This window comes from Mastomys coucha, unplaced genomic scaffold (genome assembly GCF_008632895.1).
Source record: "Mastomys coucha isolate ucsf_1 unplaced genomic scaffold, UCSF_Mcou_1 pScaffold15, whole genome shotgun sequence".
In the NCBI taxonomy this organism is placed as follows: domain Eukaryota; kingdom Metazoa; phylum Chordata; class Mammalia; order Rodentia; family Muridae; genus Mastomys; species Mastomys coucha.
Genome location: NW_022196897.1, coordinates 131,765,713 through 131,785,970, shown reverse-complemented (window position 1 = coordinate 131,785,970; position 20,258 = coordinate 131,765,713). Strand labels below are relative to the sequence as shown.

The 20,258-nt window shown below is 42.0% G+C and overlaps 1 protein-coding gene across 2 annotated transcripts in view; it reads left to right on the top strand.

The window, feature by feature from the left end:
• Nucleotides 1–20,258, top strand: part of Ralgapa2 (Ral GTPase activating protein catalytic alpha subunit 2) — a 285,753-nt gene that overhangs the window by 6,103 nt on the left and 259,392 nt on the right. The gene's annotated exons all lie outside the window — the stretch shown is intronic.

The window sequence follows — 20,258 nt, the reverse complement described above, 5'->3', positions numbered from 1 at the left end:
CCCCTTCCCTCCCCTCCCCTCCCCTCCCCTCTTCCCTCCCTTCCTGCTCTTTAACTTTCCCTCCTTTCCTCTTCTGATTATGGTAATACTTCTAAACCATCTGGTGTTTTTTCCTTAGAATAGACTTCCCCTTTTGACTTTAGTCTGACTAGCAACACACCCATTTTTACAGTTTGATGATTGGTGATGGGCATTTGGGATCATGGGAGTAGCATAGATGGAGCTAGGGAGGTGCCAGAGTTCCTAGCTAATGATGGAGCATGGCAGGTTTGATGTACTACAGGTTAAGTGTGGGAAAAGGAAGGTCCAAGTGGAATGTCTGGGATGAGATTGTGGTTTGTGGGGTTGGGAACTTAATGAGAGGCTAGAAACCGTGATATGATTCTTCATTATGATGAACTCATCGGCTCTCCCCACAACGATGGCGAAGGTAGTGCTCCCACTTCAGCCTACAGCAGAGCAACTGACAAGCTGATATTCATATCCATTACGTTGGCCAGCCTGGTGATAGAAGCCTTTAATTCAAACTACTCTGGAGGATGAAACAGGAGGGCCCATTAGGCCGCAAACTGAGTTCAAGGCCAGCCTCAGCAATTTAATGAGATGTATTCAAAATAAAAAGTGGAAAAAAAAGCAGAAGCTAAGTTGTGCTTCTGCTAGTTATCTGATTCAAAAGGATATTTGCACATCAGAGTAGATATTTACCCACCAGAGTGAATGTTAATACATAAATAAAACCTACTAGGTTTTGCCTGTCTTGCAAAATTTCTGTGATGTTTGCAGCTCTCATTCTGGTCTGTTTCAGGAGATCTGGAAGATCCTGTTTGATTTGAGCATGGCAGAAGATTAAAAAGGCTCCTTTTGTGCTTTCTGATTTAGTTCATTGGGTTCTGTGTTTAGGCCTGGCAGGTAGTGAGATATTTGCACAGACAGTAAGTCTACAACTTGAAAAGGCTGGGAACTGTGATTTCAGGTCCTTGCAGGCATTTTTCGATCTCTTTTAGTTGGCCAAGTTAATGCAAAATGACTTTGCCATAATGTTCTCATTGCTTGTTTTTCATCAATCACTGATGCAGTGTATCTGTAACCTCTGGAATGTAAATGACCTTCGTGCACTTGTACGATCCCTGTCTCTAGGATACAGGCTGTCTAGACTTGAGCCAGGTGAGCCAGGGCCACCCTCTGAACTGAGCTGCTCCGTGTGTGATACCTGAGAAGGATTGCTTTCCAATGCCTGTTCTGAGGAAAGAGATTACCTGTAGGCCCAAAATATTTTCCTATAAATATTTATAATTTGGCTTTTTATTTTGTTGATAAGCACTTTACTCCTGGGCAAACCTAAGTACTTCTTCGAGTTGTTTATAGTACTAATCTTCGGTATCCAAACCGAGTAAAGTAGGTATAACTATAGCAAATTGTGTTTGTGTTTTAAAGTTGGTTTTCAAAGTAGCAGTTGATTCCCTTTAAACCTTGAAAACTTTAAAAAAGAACAAGTTACTGTCCTCCTAAATTAAGAACAATTAATATATAAATGTAGTAAACAGTTACTTATCAAGTTGTCTTATCCTTGAGATTTTAAAAATTCAATTTGGGAACTTTGGTTTGTTTTATTTAGTATATGAAGATATGTGTGCAATTGTGTATATGTCTGCTGTGTATTTAGATAGTATGGTATAAGGTCAAGGCTTAGGATTCAGTAGGGAAAGCAGATGCTTAAATGAAATTTCTACACAGTGTTTCGAGCCATACAGTGAAATGGGAAGGAGCTATGGAGGTGGTCAGCATTCAGGGAGGAACTACACCAAACCTCCTGGAGGTGTCAGGGATGCTTACAGAGGAAGGTCAGGGCTAAGTTGGGGTTTGCATAATAGATAAAGGACTTTGCCTGGTGGATGAGGAGTGCATAAGGACATTGGCAGAGAACAGCTACAAAGACAATCCTGCAGGCTACCAAGGAGTTAAGCAGACAGTAGCTTTTGTACTGGGTATGGGTAGACAGTGAGAACCCATTGGAATGTTTGAAGCAGAAAAGGTGGATGTCTGTCCTTAAGGAAGGGTCTGGGAGTCCCAGCCTCTCCTAACATTTGAAACCTAGCTGCCAAGAGAAAAGCAGTCTTTGTCCATTTGCAGTGAAACCTCTGGGGAGGAACCTGGTGGTCTTTTCCACTGTATGGAAAACACATACCTTAAAGTGAACCCAGTATTCAGAGGGGAAACCTTCAGGGATGGGGCTGAGGGAGTGATTTAGATACTGTGTGAGCTACAGGGTCCAACGTGTCTGTGCCAGTTCCACCGTTGAGCTGCCCAGTTGCAGGAATTAGTTTCATCCTGCTTTTGCTTTAGTTGGCTAAAAGCGTGTCTGGGCTTTACAACTAAAAGATGACCAGGCAATGTGCTAGTACTCTTACTAGTACATTCCAGATCGAGACTGAATATAGGGGGAGGTATGAATTTTCAATATTTTTTTAAAGAACCATGGGAATTTGAGTTGATAGTAAGAGGAAGAATTAATAAGAAGGGTGTGATCTGCAGAGGGATGGGGTAAACGAGGGCTGCAGACACAGCTCCGCCAATAAGAACACTGACTGACCAGGCATAAAGACTTGACTTTAAATCCTTAGCATTCATAGAAGAGGCCTCTAGCTTTGAGTGGAGTAGAAACAGAACTCTTGGGATTGTTGGTTACCAGTGTAGCTCCAGGTTCAGTGAGAGTACTTTTCTCAGGGGAATAAAGAGATTGTTAGAGTGGTAGGACCCCCAACATTTTCTTCTGACCTCTGAGCAAGTACACAGGCATGCCTGTACACACATGCATACATATACATACATACATATGTACATACAACTCAGACACACCTACACACAAAGCACTGCAGAGTGGGAGTGGGCAGGAAACGGGGCTTGATGGGGGATGCCTCTTCATTGGAGGACTATTAAAGGGAGCAAAAAATGTAGTACTGGATGACAGAGATGTGGACAGAGTTCTCATGACATACTCTCTTCTCTGGAAGTCAGTGGTGACATCTGCTTGAGCCAGCTTTCTTGCTGGTGTGGTGATAGGAACTCATACTCTGTCTTCTGTGCCATGTACCCTCTTAAAATAAGGAAATTTGGCAACATGTAAGGCTTGCTTCTGCTCTTTTCAGAGTAAAAAGGCATTCAGCCAGAAGTGAGGAGAGCTGTGTAACATGAGCTTAGTTTAGTAGAGCAGATGTCACGTTGCCAGCTCTGCCACTCTGTGTTCACGTGCTCTGGGGTGGGTGTGAGGTGGGACTGCATTGTAGGAGGTGATCTGGCAGGCTGTAACTGTGGTATGTGAGGGTTTGTGTGACTTAACGTCACGTAAGCTGTAACTCCACAGCATTGACAGATCTGTGCAGGTAGCACATTGTCCTTGTCCAAAGTCTTTTCTCATGTTCTCCAGCCAATCAGATGACAGCTCAAGCCAGAGGCTCTTTCTAACTATGAAAGAAGCTTATGAAGTGTCAGTGTGCAACTGTATTTTAGGTACTCTGCACTTCAAGCTCTCTTCCTTCGTCCCAGCCTCCAAGATCTGTCAGTTCCAACAGCATTTCAGGTGAGAGAATTCAGCGTGCATTATCAGAGCCTGGTGAGGAAACTCAGCAGTCGTATCTTAAAGTGTTTGCCTTATGGAGATACTGTGACCCTTTGTGTCCTTGACACTGTTTTCATCTGGAAGACATTGAACACCAGCTAACGCCCTTGCTGTCTCCAACAGTAAACCAAAGGGACTTTGATTTTGCTATTAGAGTTGTGATTTAGTTAAAAGAAAAATTTACTTTGATAGAATCAAGGAACTCACTGATTGTGTATTCTGTTTGTTTTTTCTTTTTGTTTTTTTTTTCTTTTTTTTTTTCTTTTTTAAGATTTCTGCTCTGCATATACATTGATCAGAGACTGGTCTGTCAAGGACATGCAAAGTGACATTACTTGTGGCCCCCTGTAGGAGGCTGAGAATGTAGGGTTCTTGCTCCTGCTGCGTATAGTGTGATTGACAGGCCGCCCTCTGTATCCATCAGTTGCTTCCAAAGCAGAACTTCTCTTAGGCTTCTCACAGCTGAGTGACACACCTAGCTTCTTTCTATCGACCCAGGTGCCACCGGAGGACAGCTATGTCGTGAGGTTCCTCTTACTCTTACAGTCCAGGACATCTCTGCTCAGTGTTCTCCTTTACTCCTCTCCTTTCCAGGGCTTAGACCCCATGTAGTCTGAAGCCTCTATGCCTTTCCTAGCTTTCCTTTGTCTCCCAGGTCTTTCCCCCAGTCTCACCCCTGTGTAATTCTGTCCACTTCTCAGAGAACTCACACCAAGACACCGTCCCTTATCCTATCAAATGTTTTCAATGCTGCAGTCTAAACTGATTCTGGGACAGGACAGACAGACAGACAGACAGACAGACACACACACACACACACACACACAGAGACATGAAAGCACTTATACACATTGCAGTTCTACATAAACTGCCTTTGTCCTCTTGTCCTGAAATTACCTTTCTGCAGAATTCCCATAGCATTTTTACCTCTCATTGGCCACTTCTGCATTTTCTTTTGATTCATACTTTTCTGTTCTGCCTCATCTTCCCCACTAAATGAAGCTTCTGTCAAACATGGAAGCTTCTTGCTCATCTTGATGCCTCTAGTAGCACATTTCTCTACTAAGAATAATAATGCTTGGGCTGGAGAGATGGTTCAGCAGTTATGAACTTGTATTAGAGGACCAGATGTCAGTTCCCGGAAGACATGTTAGATAGCTCCCAACCTCCTTTAACTCCAGATTTAGGCATACCTCTGGCCTCCATGGGCATCTGCAGTCATGTGATTACACCCTTTCAATAATTAAACATAATAAAAGTAAATTTAAAACATTAAAAAAAATTAAAAAGAATATTCATTTGGTACACTGTTCCAAGTACTGCCATTCTTTCATGCATACTAAACTCATTTAATGCTCCCAAGTGCAACTGAGATATTTTATAGGTAAGATAGAGAGAGGATAAGAACTCTATGCAAAGCTCTGTAACCAAAAGTGTCTGCCTGTAAGGCAGGTGGCTCTAGAGCCCCTATTCATTTAACAGCTGTGTGTCCATCACAACACTGTGCCAGGCAATGTGTGCAGCATTTGGGATGCTAAGGTTTGCACTGAAGTCTGGATAAGTGGGTTTAAACAAACAAACAATAACTTCAGAATTATTATATAGATTTAATATATAGAATAATAATATAGAATTATTATATAGATTGGAGTTGGGAGGGATCTAGCCACCCATATGGGTATTTTTTAAAAAATAAGAGCCTTCCTGTCCTAAAGATGGATTTTACTAGTGAGAAGATACCAGCATATATTTTTTAAGACCATGAGTTAATTCTCTTTGTGTGGGTGAATTTATGATCAGACCAGGCCTTGGTGCCTAAGGAGAGCAGATGTAAGGAAGCAGTGATTCTGCGGGCAAAGGGGACAAGTTATCCATATGTGTTAACTGAGGAGGGGTAGTGAGGAATGGCTTGAATGGTGCTCCTGGAAACAAAATAAGAGAAATATTGTCAGATTTTAAATTTACAAAATCCAAACCAAACTGACTGTCCCATTTTCTAGCTGGAGAGAAAAAAAATAACCCAAACCTTTTTTTTTTCTTTTTTTTTTTACAATGAAATCATTGAATACTTAATAGTATTTTCAACTCGCACAGAATAGAGAACAAATGTTTAGTGATTAAGTTAGTTTATTTCTGTCTGCTGTATTTGTGACATAAACCTCTGTCTTCTATGGACTGTGTCTGATAAGATAAGGGTGTGTTTGAACCAGTTAGGCCTGATGTACTAGAGTTGACACAGAACTCTGAACTTTGAAGCAGAGGCAGGCAGTATGTCTACATATCTTCCTCAGCATGTGCCTTTGTGTATAACATTGCAAATATTTATTTTGAAAAGAATATTCCCGCCTTTTTCTGGTACTCTTAAAATAAGCACATATACAAATAGATCACCTTCAGTTAAAATCAAAAGTAAATAATGAAGTGGAACAATATTAAATTAAATTAGCTATATCTTCAGTTTATAAAAACTCCTATACATTAACAAGAAGAATTATAATGTATATATGTTACAACCAGAGAAATGAGAGCTATAACCATATTTAAATGTCATACTTTACTAATACTTTAAGATACATAAACTTAAATATGTTACCAAACTACCTACCAATTATCAAAATTGCTGTTTCCCATCCCAATAACATACATGTGAGGTTTGTAATGCACATTTAGTAAGACTATAATTTAGTGTAGTCTTTCTGGGAAATAGCTTAATATATATCAGTGATCTTCAAAATGTGTATATCATTTGGTCCAATTTCCTCCTTTAAACTTGCTATATTTAAAGGTTATTCTATTAAAAACATGTTGCCACATTGTTTGCATGTTTATTTTGTTTGTTGAAGTGAAATTCACATAAAAATGATCATTTAAAAGTAAACAGTTTGGAGGCATTAAATATTCTTGTAATACATTACAGCCATTGCTTCTAGCTTTAGAACTGGTTTTTTGAGACAGGGTCTCTGTAGTTCTGACTGGCCTGAAACTCACTATCTAATACCAGGCTGGCTCCCATCTCACAGAGATCCTCCAGCCTCTGCCTCTCAAGGGCTGGGATTAAAGGTGTGCAGCATCATGTCTGGCCTTTCAACATTTTTTGTATCAGCAGGCAAAGGAGCCCTTAAATAGCCATTAAGCAGTCACATGACTGCTACTTGTATATTTCTGTTTAGCTTGACTGGGTTTTACATTTTTTCTTAATTCTCAGCCAAAAGATGTGGTCAGCATTTATACCAGCCAACACTAGTGTGTGCAAGAACTCCAAACCAGTGCCAGCTGAAGGAAGGGACAGAGTATCCAATGAAACAGTGTAAGGTCACATTTGGCCTTAGATATGGCTGTCTGCCAGATGTAAATGGTGTCCAGAGCATTCAGCAGCTCACATCCACTCTTTCCCGTCTGACCTCTCCTTTGGTGAAGTGATTTTTTCACTCACTGTTCTGGGTTGGTTTGTTTTGTTTTCAGACCAACTCTCCAGGCATAGGAGAGATGATCTCTGGCTTTGCCAACTTGACAGAGCTCCAGAGCTACCGAGTTGTGAGCAGAGTCCAGCTCCTCCCTAGGAATCTACCCTAGTGCCTGAGAGCCTCTCTGATTGGCCTTCTATGGGTCATTCCCCATTCCTGTGCCAATCACTGGTGAGGGGGTTGGGGGTCTTGAAGAGTCAGATTGGTTACTTGTTCCCTTCCTACAGATGGAACCTTATTTCTGACTCCTTTATTTCTGAGAAGGTTCTAGAAGGCATTCTCATAGATTTATGCTTAAGACAGCACTGGCAGTGTCCTTGTTTGATACCTGTTTTATCACAAAGTTCACTAACTTTTGTTCCAAATCACTGAGAAATCCTTAGTTGATAGTCTGTAAATTCTACTTACGACTGTGGTGTTATATTTAAGGATTATTTACCCAATTTGAGAGAAATAAATCACTGTCTTTTGAAGAAATAGATTTGAGCATGCTAAGTCTGTCTAGAGTAGAGACTCTCCATTGGTTTTTAAGTTATTCCAGAGAATTATTTCAATTATTTCGCTCACCTGGTATTCACAAATCAAGGCCCAGCCCTCACAGGATTTTCATTCTATCAAGACAGGCAATGTATGAATAACAAAAAGCTTCTAATTTAATTTTAAGTATTGATAGTAGAAGAATGGATCTTGGTAAGGGTGTGTGTGCGCATGCCTGCCCTATGCGCATGCCTGTGTTGGGGTCAGAAGAGGCTTCATGTGCTTTGTTGAAGGCCTGAGTTGAGAAGTTAGTGGTTTGGTCATTATTTTAGGAAACAATATTGCAAGGAAAGTGAATAGTAAGTGCAGAGGCTTCAAGTCATAACTGCCTTGGAACTGTCCCAGAGCCCCAGAGTTAGAGGAAAAGGAGCAGAGGTGGGGGGAGATAAGATAGGAACCCCAGGCGGTGATGGACAGGGAGCTGAGTTGCTGTGGCTCCTGTTTGGGTAAGTAGACCTGCTTGAATAACTCACTAGACACTGACTCTCTCACTGCGAGCTCTCTATTGCTTATGGATTAGTTACCTTCTAATGCTGTGATGAACACCACAGCCAAGGTGACTTAGAGAGAGAAGGGTCTATTTGGGGCTTACAGTTACAGAGGGCTAAGTTCATGCCCATGGCAGCAGGGAAGTGTAGCATAATGACTGGAGCTGGAAGTTGAGAGTGAACTGGGAGGACACATGGCTTTTGAAACCTTCAAGGCTACCAGCAGAGATGAATTTTCTCCAGCAAGAACATCCTGCCCAAGCCAGCTATGGAGCCTAATATTCAAATGCCTGCGAAGCGGGGTTGGGGGAGTGGGAAATCTTGCTCAGGCCAACACAGTTTACTTTATGAAGAGTCAAATCCTTTGTCCTATGCTGGGAAGTGGCTGGAGACAAAAGAGAAGAGAGAAGGAAGTGGTGTTGGACAGCTGAGTGGTGTAGAAGCTGTGGCATGCATACTTGTGCAGGAAGAGAGGACACAGTTTGTGTACTTCCTCACTCTACAGGGACCAGTGATGAGGATGCAGGCAAGGAACACTGTGGCCCACTGAACAGGAAAGCTAGAGTATTCTGGACCATGTGCTGCGGCCCCCACAATGATAATTCGGTAGTAGGCAAAGGACAGGCAATTAGAAAGCACTGCAGACATGGAGGAAAAGGGAGACAGGCCAATGGCTGAAAAAGACTGAGCCCAGAAAAATGTCTGTGGGTCAGAACAGTAATGACACAGCTATACAAATGATGACAAACAGCAGCAGACCCTGCTGGGAGGCTCATTGAAGGTGTTCTGCCAATTTTTAACTCTTTTTCTGTATTTTGAGGGTTTCATAATAAAAAGACCCATGAGAACTTTGATTTTTGTTTTAATATTGTATTATGAACTAGTATCACTGAGCCTTGTGTCTTTTTCAGACGGGCAGTTGAGACCAGGCTTACCAAGGAAGACAGGCACACACAAGTTCCTGGGCCCTCAGTTTGTCAACCACTGAAAGCATGGCATGTGCTTTCTTCTGTCCACTTCTGTACATGTTCTATTGTACTGTTTTGTATTGTTCTGTTGCTGCAAAGAGACACCATGACGAAAGAAACTTATAAAAGCATTTAACTGGGGGCTTGCTCACAGTTTCAGAGGGTGAGTCCATGACCATCCTGGGAGGGACATGGCAGGAAGCAAGCAAGCATAGTGCTGGAGAAGTAGCTGGGAGCTTACTTGTCTGCAAGTCGGAGGAGGCAAACAGACTGGGCTTTTGAAACCTCAAAGCTACCCCTAGTGACACAATTCCTCCAATAAGGCCACACCTACTCTTTCCCAAAAGAGCCCCACCCTCTAGGGATGAAGGATTCAAATATGATGGCCTTTCTCATTTAAACCACTTACAGTGTGCTTTCTGCGGCTGCAGTAGCCTAAGCCTCTGGGATCCTTCAGGGGAAGTGTTAGTTCACCCTAGCAAATCAATAAACGCTTGCCCCCCTCCTTAGAGAGCAGCTTAATGGTTAGTGCCTGCTTTTCTGCTTGAGAGTTCATATCCTCTCCAAAGCCCTGGCTGTGTCCCACGTGCTTTCCTGAGTCTTACAGTTGTCTCCAGGCTGAAGATCCCATCACCTGTAGTACGATGATTCAAAGTCAGATGGCAAGAGGAGGTTAGGTACAGAAAGAGGATCGTATGGTAGACTCCCAGAGCTGTCATTTTTGAGCCTAGACCATCTCATTAGCACTTTATAGTCTGTCTGGCAGAATAAGAGGTTGACTCATATGATCTAAGGCTACCAGGTCTTGTAAATGAAAGCTTGTTGTGATTGGAGAGTTCATCACCTTTTTTACGTCTTAAGTTATCCATGTTTGCTTATTTCCACTCAGTGCAAGCTCTTGAGTATGACATAAACATCTTTTGCTACACAGTTCTGTTTTCTATCCTTTCCACTGAACTACAGATGCACAGCCTTTCCTAAACATAACGCATCTCTTTTCACCAATTGATCATTACCAAGCATTCTGTGCAAGGTATGTGCTACTCCAGAGTGCATGCACATGCTGGACAGGAAATTTGTGTAAATTGCTGCTTTTAGAAATGATAAACTATTATTCTATCTATCATTTGTGTAAACTTTTCTTCAGACTTGGAAAGTTGTGTTTTCAAGTTTAAAGAATAATGTATTCAATGTACGGACTGCATAGTTGCTAATTTCTTTTAGCTGTTTTTTGGGGGGTGCATATTTAATATACCTATTATGAAAATTTGAATAATATGAGTGAGCTTGAGTAGTGTAAAAAATCATTTAAAATTCTGCAGTCCTGTATCCATTGCTGGTATTTGGGTAAGCTTGCTCTCTTGCTTGGGCATGTTCTCTCTCTCTTGCTTTCAGTTGTGCTTGTGAGCACCCATACACATATATATGCACACATGCACGCACAGTTATACATGAATTATCTTTATAAATAGTCTAATGCTGTGTTTTTATGAAGACACCTTAAATATTTGTACATCCCAGGCTGGGAAGATTTACATTATCCTTACATGGCTATATTGTGTTTTACTGGGCTCCTATAACAAACTGTTCATTACTACTGTAGTGTTGCTATAAGCAATTATATAAGCAATTAATGTTGCTCAAATTGCCTTGCCATACATGTACACGCAAAACCTCCACATTGCTAATGCCTCCCCTCCAATACTCCCGAGTTATTACTTGCTAAAATCTATATTCCATCTTTGCTACCTTAGACCCAGTGGGCACAGGGAGGGCCCTGGGGCTGCTCTTCCTTGGCTCTTACATGATTTGGTATGTTCTCTGTTATGCAGCTCTCAAGCTTGGATCTTATTTGTCTTCCTTCTCTTGGTCCTCTTGCTTGCAAATACTAACCTTTGTCTCCCTGCCCAGCTATTGGCCGCTGGCAACTTTATTTACCAATTAGAACCAACTGGGGGCAGGGACCCTCACTGTCTTACTTGCAGGATTCTCATGCAATTTTGGGAACCCAATTAACATAATAAAAATCTTTAACCAAATCCACAATATTGTAGGTTGTGTTTTTTATGCTCTTATACACTGCCAGCAGATTGGCTCCCAGTGAACAGACAAGGGGTTTTGTTTACTTGTGTAAGGTATACAACAGAGGTCATGTAATTTAGGCTGAGGACAGAGCAAGAACATCACTATGATATTCTAGAGGTAAAGACAGTCCTTTGGGGGAAGGCCACTTAAATCTTTGTTAAATCAATTTCACAGAAAAGCCACCCTTTTAACCTGTCCAGGAAGAAGGTCATTTCAATTGCACACTGTCTCTGATACCCTTTTAAAATATGGAGTCTGGGAGGTGGATAAAGCACCTGTCCCACAAATTCAAGGACTGGAGTGCAGATCCCTAGAACCCATGTAAAAGCCATGTAGTCTTGGGGCCATGTATGATGCCAGAACTAGTAGAGATTGGATCCCCAGAGCAAGCTTGCTTGCTACACTAGACAGAATCAGGGAATCAGGAGGTCTGGTTCAGTGAGAGGCCCTGCCTTAGTAAATAATGTAGAGAGTAGCTTCAGGTGTCCACAAATGTACACTAATATGCATGTGCAGCTGCAAATATGGGAACACTCACACATATATATCACACACTATACTCATAAAGATGCAAAAATATAAAATAAAATAAACTACTTTCTAGGCTCCCCCCCCTTTCTGGATTTAAAATAAATCTGTAGCTTATGCCACCTCTTTCTCTCTCTCTCTCTCTCTCTCTCTCTCTCTCTCTCTCTCTCTCTAAGCAAATTGAAACAATGCCTTTTTAGGTGTTTGAGTGGACTCTCCCACCACTTTCTGTAAGTGTGGACCCAATCAACTGAGCAGAGGGGAACCTAGCCATGTGGGGTCCCAGCTGGAGTGAACTGCTGTCTCTAACCCTTCTTTCTACAGGCAGTGAGGGCTGTACCTTCCTGCTGTTGGTGCTGGAGGGTTAATTGAGCCACCCTATGCAGAGATATTTTATAGGCTATTATTATATGATTAATAATAGTTATTTGACACAGACATTATTTGATGGCCTTCCCCACCTTCTTCACCACTTTTCTGTTTCATTAGCTGTTGAGAGTGGCGGGTAAGAAGTGACCATTTAGGCCTTGCTTGCCTATTCTATTTCTGTCTCCAACTTCTCATTATGATCTAAACTGGTCCCAGTCCACTTTAAAACAGTATACAAATATGATTGGCTTAAAATGTTTAAAGAAATTTCTGTGAGCTTTTCTTCTTTCTTTCTTCCTTTTCATTTCTTTTCCTTTCTTTTCTTTTTTTATGGGGACAGGCTTGAGACAGGGTTTCTCTGTGTAGCCCTGTCTGTCCTGGAACTCACTCTGTAGACCAGGCTGGCCTTGAACTCAAGAGATCCACCTGCCTCTCCTTCTTGATTGCTGGGGTTGAAGGCATGAAACATCACTGCCCAGATTCTGTGAGCTTTTCAATTGGTACTAGTATTTATTTCATATTTTATTTCAGCTGTCTACAAAGATGTTTTTGTCTATAACTAAGAGAATACTAAATATAAATGGATAAAAGGCATTTCCCTTGTCTATATAAAGAGGTCCTGCCTGTCTTTAGGCAGGCCATACCAGAGTGAGATAATCTAGCTGTTCTGTAATGTTGATTGTCGAGGCTTGCTGCCTCTCTACTGTGTCTTCCTCGCTGAGACAGATTTGTGCTCAGAGTGTCAAAGTGCCCACAGCCACCAGAATGGAGCGATAGCCATGACATCCAGGGCATTAAAATGCTGCTTCTCCTTATGTCTATTCAGGAGCTATGCGTACTTCAGAGCTTCTGTCAGTCTTCACCTGTGGACATGGATCAGTACTGTGTCAGAGGCACTGGCAAGGGTTATGTTGCCATCATAATTGGCTCAGTTACAGCAGGCCCACTCCATATGGGTGGGGTATATGTCAGCCTTCCCAGTGGTACAGCTCTGTGAAGGAATAAACCAATGTTCTGTTAGGAAGAGTGAAGGGCTGACTGAGGGAGCGGGGAGGTGGGTACAGGAACTGGGGAGAACGAGTAGTGTTGGCTCCAGGAGGCAATAATGCTTTTGTCCGAAGTGCTGTGGAGAACCCTTATGGAAATGAGTTCCCAATTATGACAAGCGTACATTCATATATACATATGGGAACATTAAAAAAATTAGTGTAATTAGTATGTAACTAAGAAAACAGTAAAATATTACTATAATGTATGGAATAAACAGAACTATCAAAGAAGCCAAAACATATGTTTATTTCCTGAAAATAAGACTGTATTATAGCCTGGCATGGTAGCACATACTTTAATCTCAGCACTCAGGAGGCAGAGGCAGGTGGATCTCTGTGAGTTGGAGGCCAGCCTGGTCTAAGTTCAGGACAGCCAGGGCTACACAGAGAAATACTGTCTCTAGAAAAAAAAAAAAAGACTATATTGTATAATCTTGGTTGCAACATTTCTTCATTCCATCCAATGGCCCAGTAGTAGAACTTGAGCACAGGGTACATGTGTCTTTTCTCTTGGCCTTGGCAGCACTTAACATTGCCCTTTGTATTAACAGTGACGAGCTCCTTAGAGCATGGCATCAAAAGCCTGGTTAGAGTAGGTGCCTTCATCCAGTGGTGATCTAAAGGACTTGTTGTTACTATGCATTATAAATCACATATGTGCAGGCTTTATTCTTTCATATGCATTAATTTTTTAATTTTATTACTTGTGGTATGTGTGTGTGTGTGTGTGTGTGTGTGTGTGTGTGTGTGTGTGCAGGTGCCTACAGAGGCCAGAAGAGAGAGTCATATCTCATAGAGCTAGAGTTATAGGAGGTTATAAGTCAACCAATGTGAGTGCTAGGAACCAAACTCTGCAAGTACTTTAACCTCTGAGCCATTTCTCTATCCCCTAGTAAAACATATTTTACAAAGCTTGTGTGCCTAGCACGTGGCTTGGCTTCAGATAAATGGCATGGATGAAGTAGACTTGTATTTTATTTAGTGAATATGAAGGAAGAATGAAAGGATGGAAGGGCTGAGGGATGATGAAGGAGTGAGGCTGGTGAGAGGCTTAGTGGGTAAAGGCACCTGCTGCCAAGCTTGATAACCTAACTTTCATCTCTGGGGCCTGTATGATAGAAGGAGAGAACAACCCAGCACACTGTCCTCTGACTTTCACTTTGCATGCTACCACATGTAAGTGCTCCCTTTCCCTCTAGTAAGTAAAAGTATGATTTTTTAAAAAAAGATGAGCTATGGCAACAAAGTTAGGAACAAAAGGAAAGGAGGACTTGAGCACAAGGTTGTGGATTTGAGACTTGGTTCGTGGGCCAGTAGGGTGGAAGAGTTGTTGGGGTTAGGGTTGAGGAGTGGGCAGGAGAGATAAGAAATGGCAGGGAGTGGGAGAATGAATCACTTGAAACCATGGCTTAGGAGGTGGGTAGTAATCACCGGGTCTAGGTTCTGGCTGTGGGTGTGGGTGGTAGAGGTGGAGCCTGACAACTTCATTAGGGATGAGGAAGCCAGGCATCATCCATGTAAATGTTGAAATTACCAATAATGAAGACAGGGAGCTAGGCCCTACAGTCATTGGAGAGTATACTGCTGTGTAGGAGACAGTACCACTCCAGTTGGGGATGGGGTAGTCATTGGTCCATGATGGATAGTGTGATGAACAGCAAAGGAGAATTTTGTATATGTGAAAAGATAAGGATCAGAATGGCTTAGAAATTGTCATGCACACGTGTATGTGTGTGTACGCGTGCGCATGCGTGTGTGTATGTGTGTGTGTGTACGCATGTGTGTGTATGTGTGTGTGTATTCATGTGTGTGTGTACATGTGTGTGTGTAAGTGTGCGTGTGTGTGTTGATATTTCAGGGGGTTGTGTTTATAGTGGCACATGAGTGTAGGTGGTGGGTGAAAGCCTTGTCTGTGTCTGTAAGGGAAGTGTTCTGAAGGGATTGCCAGGTTTAGGGAAGAACTCTGTTAAAAATATGGCAGAAGAGAGGAGAGGAGACTTGTTGAGTTTAACTGAATATTGTAGGTGGGTGGGCTGTGTTAGGGGCCTAGGGTGAGATTCAGTAGTATCCATATTTGTATGGTGATGGTATCTAAGATGAGAGTCATGTGAGAAGCTTGGAGTTCTCAAGAGATCTATGCATACTTGAGGAAGTCTTGGGAATTGTCTGAACTACTGTCCCTGATTGCAGCCTTAAGGTTTTTTAGGCAGTTTATGGTAGCCAGGTGAGGGAGAGCGAATGCTGTCTCTCAAAGAACTGGGAGGGACTCCTACTCCATTGGGTGGAGGGGATTAAAAGAGGAGCCAGAATTATTCTGAGTGCATTATTAGTTAATATCTGAATGACTTGGGAAGTGATTTCATATCAAATATGTCTAGTGCCTAAAAGTGGATGAGGCTGGAAGTATGGTACTACTTGAGGATTTTGCTGAAATATGAAGGCTCATGTGTTACAAAAAAAATATGTGTGAAACAGACATTGAACAGACATTCTTCTGTCTGGTTCTTTTTTTTTTTTTAAGATTTATTTATTTTATGTATATGAGTACACTGTAGCTGTAAAGATGGTTGTGAGCTATCATGTCATTGCTGGGAATTGAACTCAGGACCTCTGCTTGCACCAGCCCTGCTCGCTGGTGGTCCCTGCTCACTCCTGCCCCAAGATTTTTATTTATTATTATAAGTAAGTACACTGTAGCTGTCGTCTTCAGACACTCCAGAAGAGGATGTCAGATCTCATCACAATGGTTGTGACCCACCATGTGGTTGCTAGAATTAGAACTCAGGATCTTCGAAAGAGCAGTCAGTGCTCTTACCCACCGAGCCATCTCACCAGCCTGGTCGTCTGGTTCTTAAAGCTTCATGGAAGTTGCATAAATATCTGAGACTGAAAACAATATGCAGGGAAAGAGCAGCAGGGTGGACTGAGATGCATGGCAGAGTAACATTGAGAGGTGGGGTTTGCTTTTGATCTGATTCTGACACCAGCAACTCAAGCACTGCTGCTGGCATTTGGATTTATGGGACAGAACCCAGTGAAGAGTGAGAGGTAGGGCCCGATTTGGGCTACTTTGTGTGCTGAGCTCAAGGCTGAATCTGTGGGAGGTACGGGCTCATTAAGAGTGCTATATGTTGGTTTTCTTTGTGAAATTCTTTGGAACTGTTGAAATTAGAACTTTGTGTTTTAGTTACTTTAAGAGATAAAGGGAGCTGGTAGCTTAGAGGAGATAGTTTGGTTTTGGAATAGGGTCTCACTATGCAGCCTTGGTTGGCCTGGAACTTGCTATGTAGACCAGGCTGGCCTCAAACTCAGAGATCCGTTTGGCTCTGTCTCCTTGGATCAAGAGCATGTAGAACCACCTCTGGTACATATTTTAATTTTTAAAATGTTAATTTTTGGTTGTATTAACTCATATTTGTGCCGAGGTTGGGGTATGGCTCCAGGGGTAAAAGTGTTTGCTGCACAATTTTTGAGGGGTTCTCAGAACTCACATAAGGCTGGCTGTAGTGTTTATGTGTTGTCCCAGTGTCCTAAGGTGAGATAGGAGGCAGAGAAGACAGTCTGTGGAAGCTTTTGAGGGCCAGCCATCCTGTGATAGGCATCAGTGAACAACCAAGAGACCCTGCCTCAAACAAGCAAGGACAGACAGTTGAGGTTAACTTCTGACTTCCATACATAAGTATTGGACGTAGCAGGCACAATTATCTCTCTGTAAATAAGTGTGGCAGTAATTCATCATCCTCACTATCAAGCAATTTACTTATTAAAAGTAAAAGAGAAATTGATATCAGTTCATTTAAAAGTCATAGTAGCAAGCTTGGAAGCTTTGCTGGTGTTTTTCTGACCAGATTTCTTTCTAATATATCAGATTTAAATAATAGATGGTATATAGATATGAACTAATTTTATAAGATGAATATTAGTTTAAGGGATGAACAAATACTTATGTTGCTATTATTTTGAAAATAATTAGAATTTAATAGTTGTAGATTAGGTCTTATTAATTTATTTTATATTTAGATGAGATTGAGCATATTTGGGATGGTATGGCTGTGGACTTATTTTGTGTTTACGATAGAAGCCATCATCCAGTCTTCTTAGTTGGAAATCATTTTGACCACTATTGTAAAAAGTTTTGCTCTGATTTTACAAATAAGTCACTGTGTTGTTTGCTGTGATCTTCAGGAATGCTTTTGTTTCATCCATAGAGAGGGATTAGGTTATCACCTTCAGGACTAAGTTCTGCTGGTGTGCAAGCAGGATGCACACCTGAAAGCAGCAGGTGTGCAGCCAGGCTGGTCCATTCCTGCTAGCTGACTTGTAGGGAAACAGAGTTTACTTAGATAGAGGGCTGAGCCTCCTCTTGGTCCTTCCCATCTTAATCACACCTGTTTTAGGCCTTGGTCACTTTAGGCTCAGAGTTTAAATCTGAGTCTAAGTCTTGCTTTCCATTGCATAAATTTATATTTCTACCTACATAAGGATTTTGTGTTTGTATATAGGCAGTACAAGAAACATAATAGTCTTTAGTGTTATATTTTTGGCTTTTTGGGACAAAGTCTCAATTTGTATCCCAGACTAGTCTAGACTTCACTATGCATTTCAGACTGGCTTTGAACTTGTGACAGTTCTCCTGTCTCATCTTCCTAAAAGCATCATCCACCACCCTCAGCTAGTATAGGAAACCTCTTAAGAGTCTTCATATGAAACTCATTTTTTCAGGAATGGATTTCTCTTACAATAATGATAGCTTAAATGTGTTTGTTGATCAGCCATGGCAATGCACTCATCCCTTGGACACCTCCTGCTCTGTGCCTATTAAGCTGCTGAGCCCAGAGAGGCTTCCTGGTACAGAGGCTGTGGCCTCTCCTAGATAAGCTCCTGGTGCTTACCCAAGCTAACACTTTACAGCACTCTACAGCATGAGGAGGTACTCAGATGTACCAGTTGATGTCACGAGGAGTCCTTCCCTAACTCAGGCTAGAACCAGTCACTGTTGACAAGAAAGTTTGTATCAAGGTGCAGCTGTGGATGCCATCTTTACATCATGAAGGAAAGAGGTCACTAACCTAGGTAGTTACTTAAATATGAAATCAGAATCATATCAGCCTCTAAGGCTAATAATTGGCCAATAAAGCCAATTATGCTAGGCTACTAGTCTAGTGACATATTTCTGACAAAAATTTCAACCTTGTGTCTTTCTAGTTTATTGTTAATTATTTATTATTTTCTTTGTGCTCTCTCTCTTTCTCTTTCTCTGCATGCCTGTGTGTGTGCATGTTTGTGTGTGTGTGGTGTATTTGTATGTGAACATGTATGTGGATACACCCTTCTGTCCATGCTTAGAGGTTGACATTTGGTGCTTTTCCCCATTGTTCTCCATTCTCTTGAGAGAGGGTCCCTTAACTGGAGCTTGTTGATGCAGCTAGACTGGCTGCACAACAAGCCCCCAGATCTGACTGACTCTACCTGAAAGTGCTAGGGTTACAGGTGTGTGCTGCATCTGGCCTCTTCATAGGTGCTGGGGATCTGAACTCAGTCCTCTGAATTCTCTGGCCTCCAGTTTTCTTTTTCTTCCCAATTTTTTCTAAATGGATGTTTGTTTTAGTAAGTCACCTTCAATTCTTCACTTGTCCTTTTTCACAAATCTATGGTTTTGATCATCTGGCCTTCAGTAACATTATCTAGGAAACTGGATTAAAATAGAAAGTACTCAGAGATATGTGTCCAGAAGTAGGTGGCTCTCAGCTCTGGGGTGTAGATAAAGGAGGCTGACAGTCCTTTCTCTCATGGAGGAGCCGGCTTGGGCTTCCTCCTCTGCTTTTGGGTCCAGCAGGGACTCCTGAGTGGGCTAAAGGCTTGCCTTCATTTGATTAGAGATCTGCTGGAGCAAGTCTCATGAAGCAATGTCATGACTCTTCTTACTGAGGAGTGAAAGGATTGCCATTGAGAAGGATCATGTGTAGAAAGAGATGGAAGGAGAATTGGCCTGCTTTTATGGGTATGCTTGTTGGCAGTATTTACTGTTGAGTTGGGATTAAGTACTATTTAGTATGGGATGACCTCATTAAGTGTATGAGTCATTGAATTTGATAGCTTCATACATAGGTGAGGTTATGTTATTCCTGGTGAGAGAGCTTTGCCAGAAGCTAAGTAATTACTAAAAACAACTAATATTTATATGATGCCAACTGATTTTCTACAAGCACTCTGCACACGCTTATTTTCTCACCACCAATGCCCTGCAGTATAGGGACCATTGTTCTGGTTTTCACATGAAACTGAGGAACAGTGTTTATTTACTTCATTTGTCTTAGACCTTTTAGCTTCTGCGCTTGAAGCCGGACAGTATGCTCCAAAGGTTTTGCCCTTTGCTCTTTCTGTTGACTTCCAACTAGAAGTGGAGAAAGAATAGTCAGTATCAGGTTTAGTGACAGGTGTACCTTTGAGAGATGATGGGAAAGTACTGCAGTGGACTGGCTGTTGTTGTCGAAGGAGTGTGAGTAGTAAAGGGTACTTCAGAAACTTAGAAAGGACTCAAGCTCTGCAGGGCTGCCTGGCATTTGCTTCCCTGTGGTTTTTTGGAAGTCCTTGGCTGAGTTGCACGATGGTAATAAGATGGAAAGCAGGCTTCCTTGTCAGAGCTGGAGGGCCAGCGTGGTCTCCACCTGGTCCTGTCCTCCTCTTTCCCCCTTCTATTTCCTCAGCAGACCCTGAGGCTGTGGACGGTCATGCTGCTCCCCGCTCTTGTAGACGGTTGCTCATTCTGCTCTGCTTTCTTACTTTGAGTACTTCCTGTTCTTTTTCTTGTGGCTTTTCTGCACATATCCAGGGGGTCATTTATTTCTTCTAAATTCCTGATCCGCCTTCTAGTTTTGTTTTGAAGTCAGAAGCTGAGGCATGAATTCTATCTACCTAAGCCCTGACTTCCTTGCCACGCACACTTGCGTGATGGCGGTATTTGAGGCGAAAACTTCAAGGAAAGTCAGCCTCCTGCCTCCGCATTGTTGCCTGGCACCCCAAACTCAGAGGTGGCCCAGATATGTCTTCGTACTTGTGTGCTAAGAACTCACCAAGATAATCATATTCTTACAGCTAGCAAGAGAAAATTCGGACTTTGCTTTCTGACCTTCACCAATGTTTCCAACTATCCT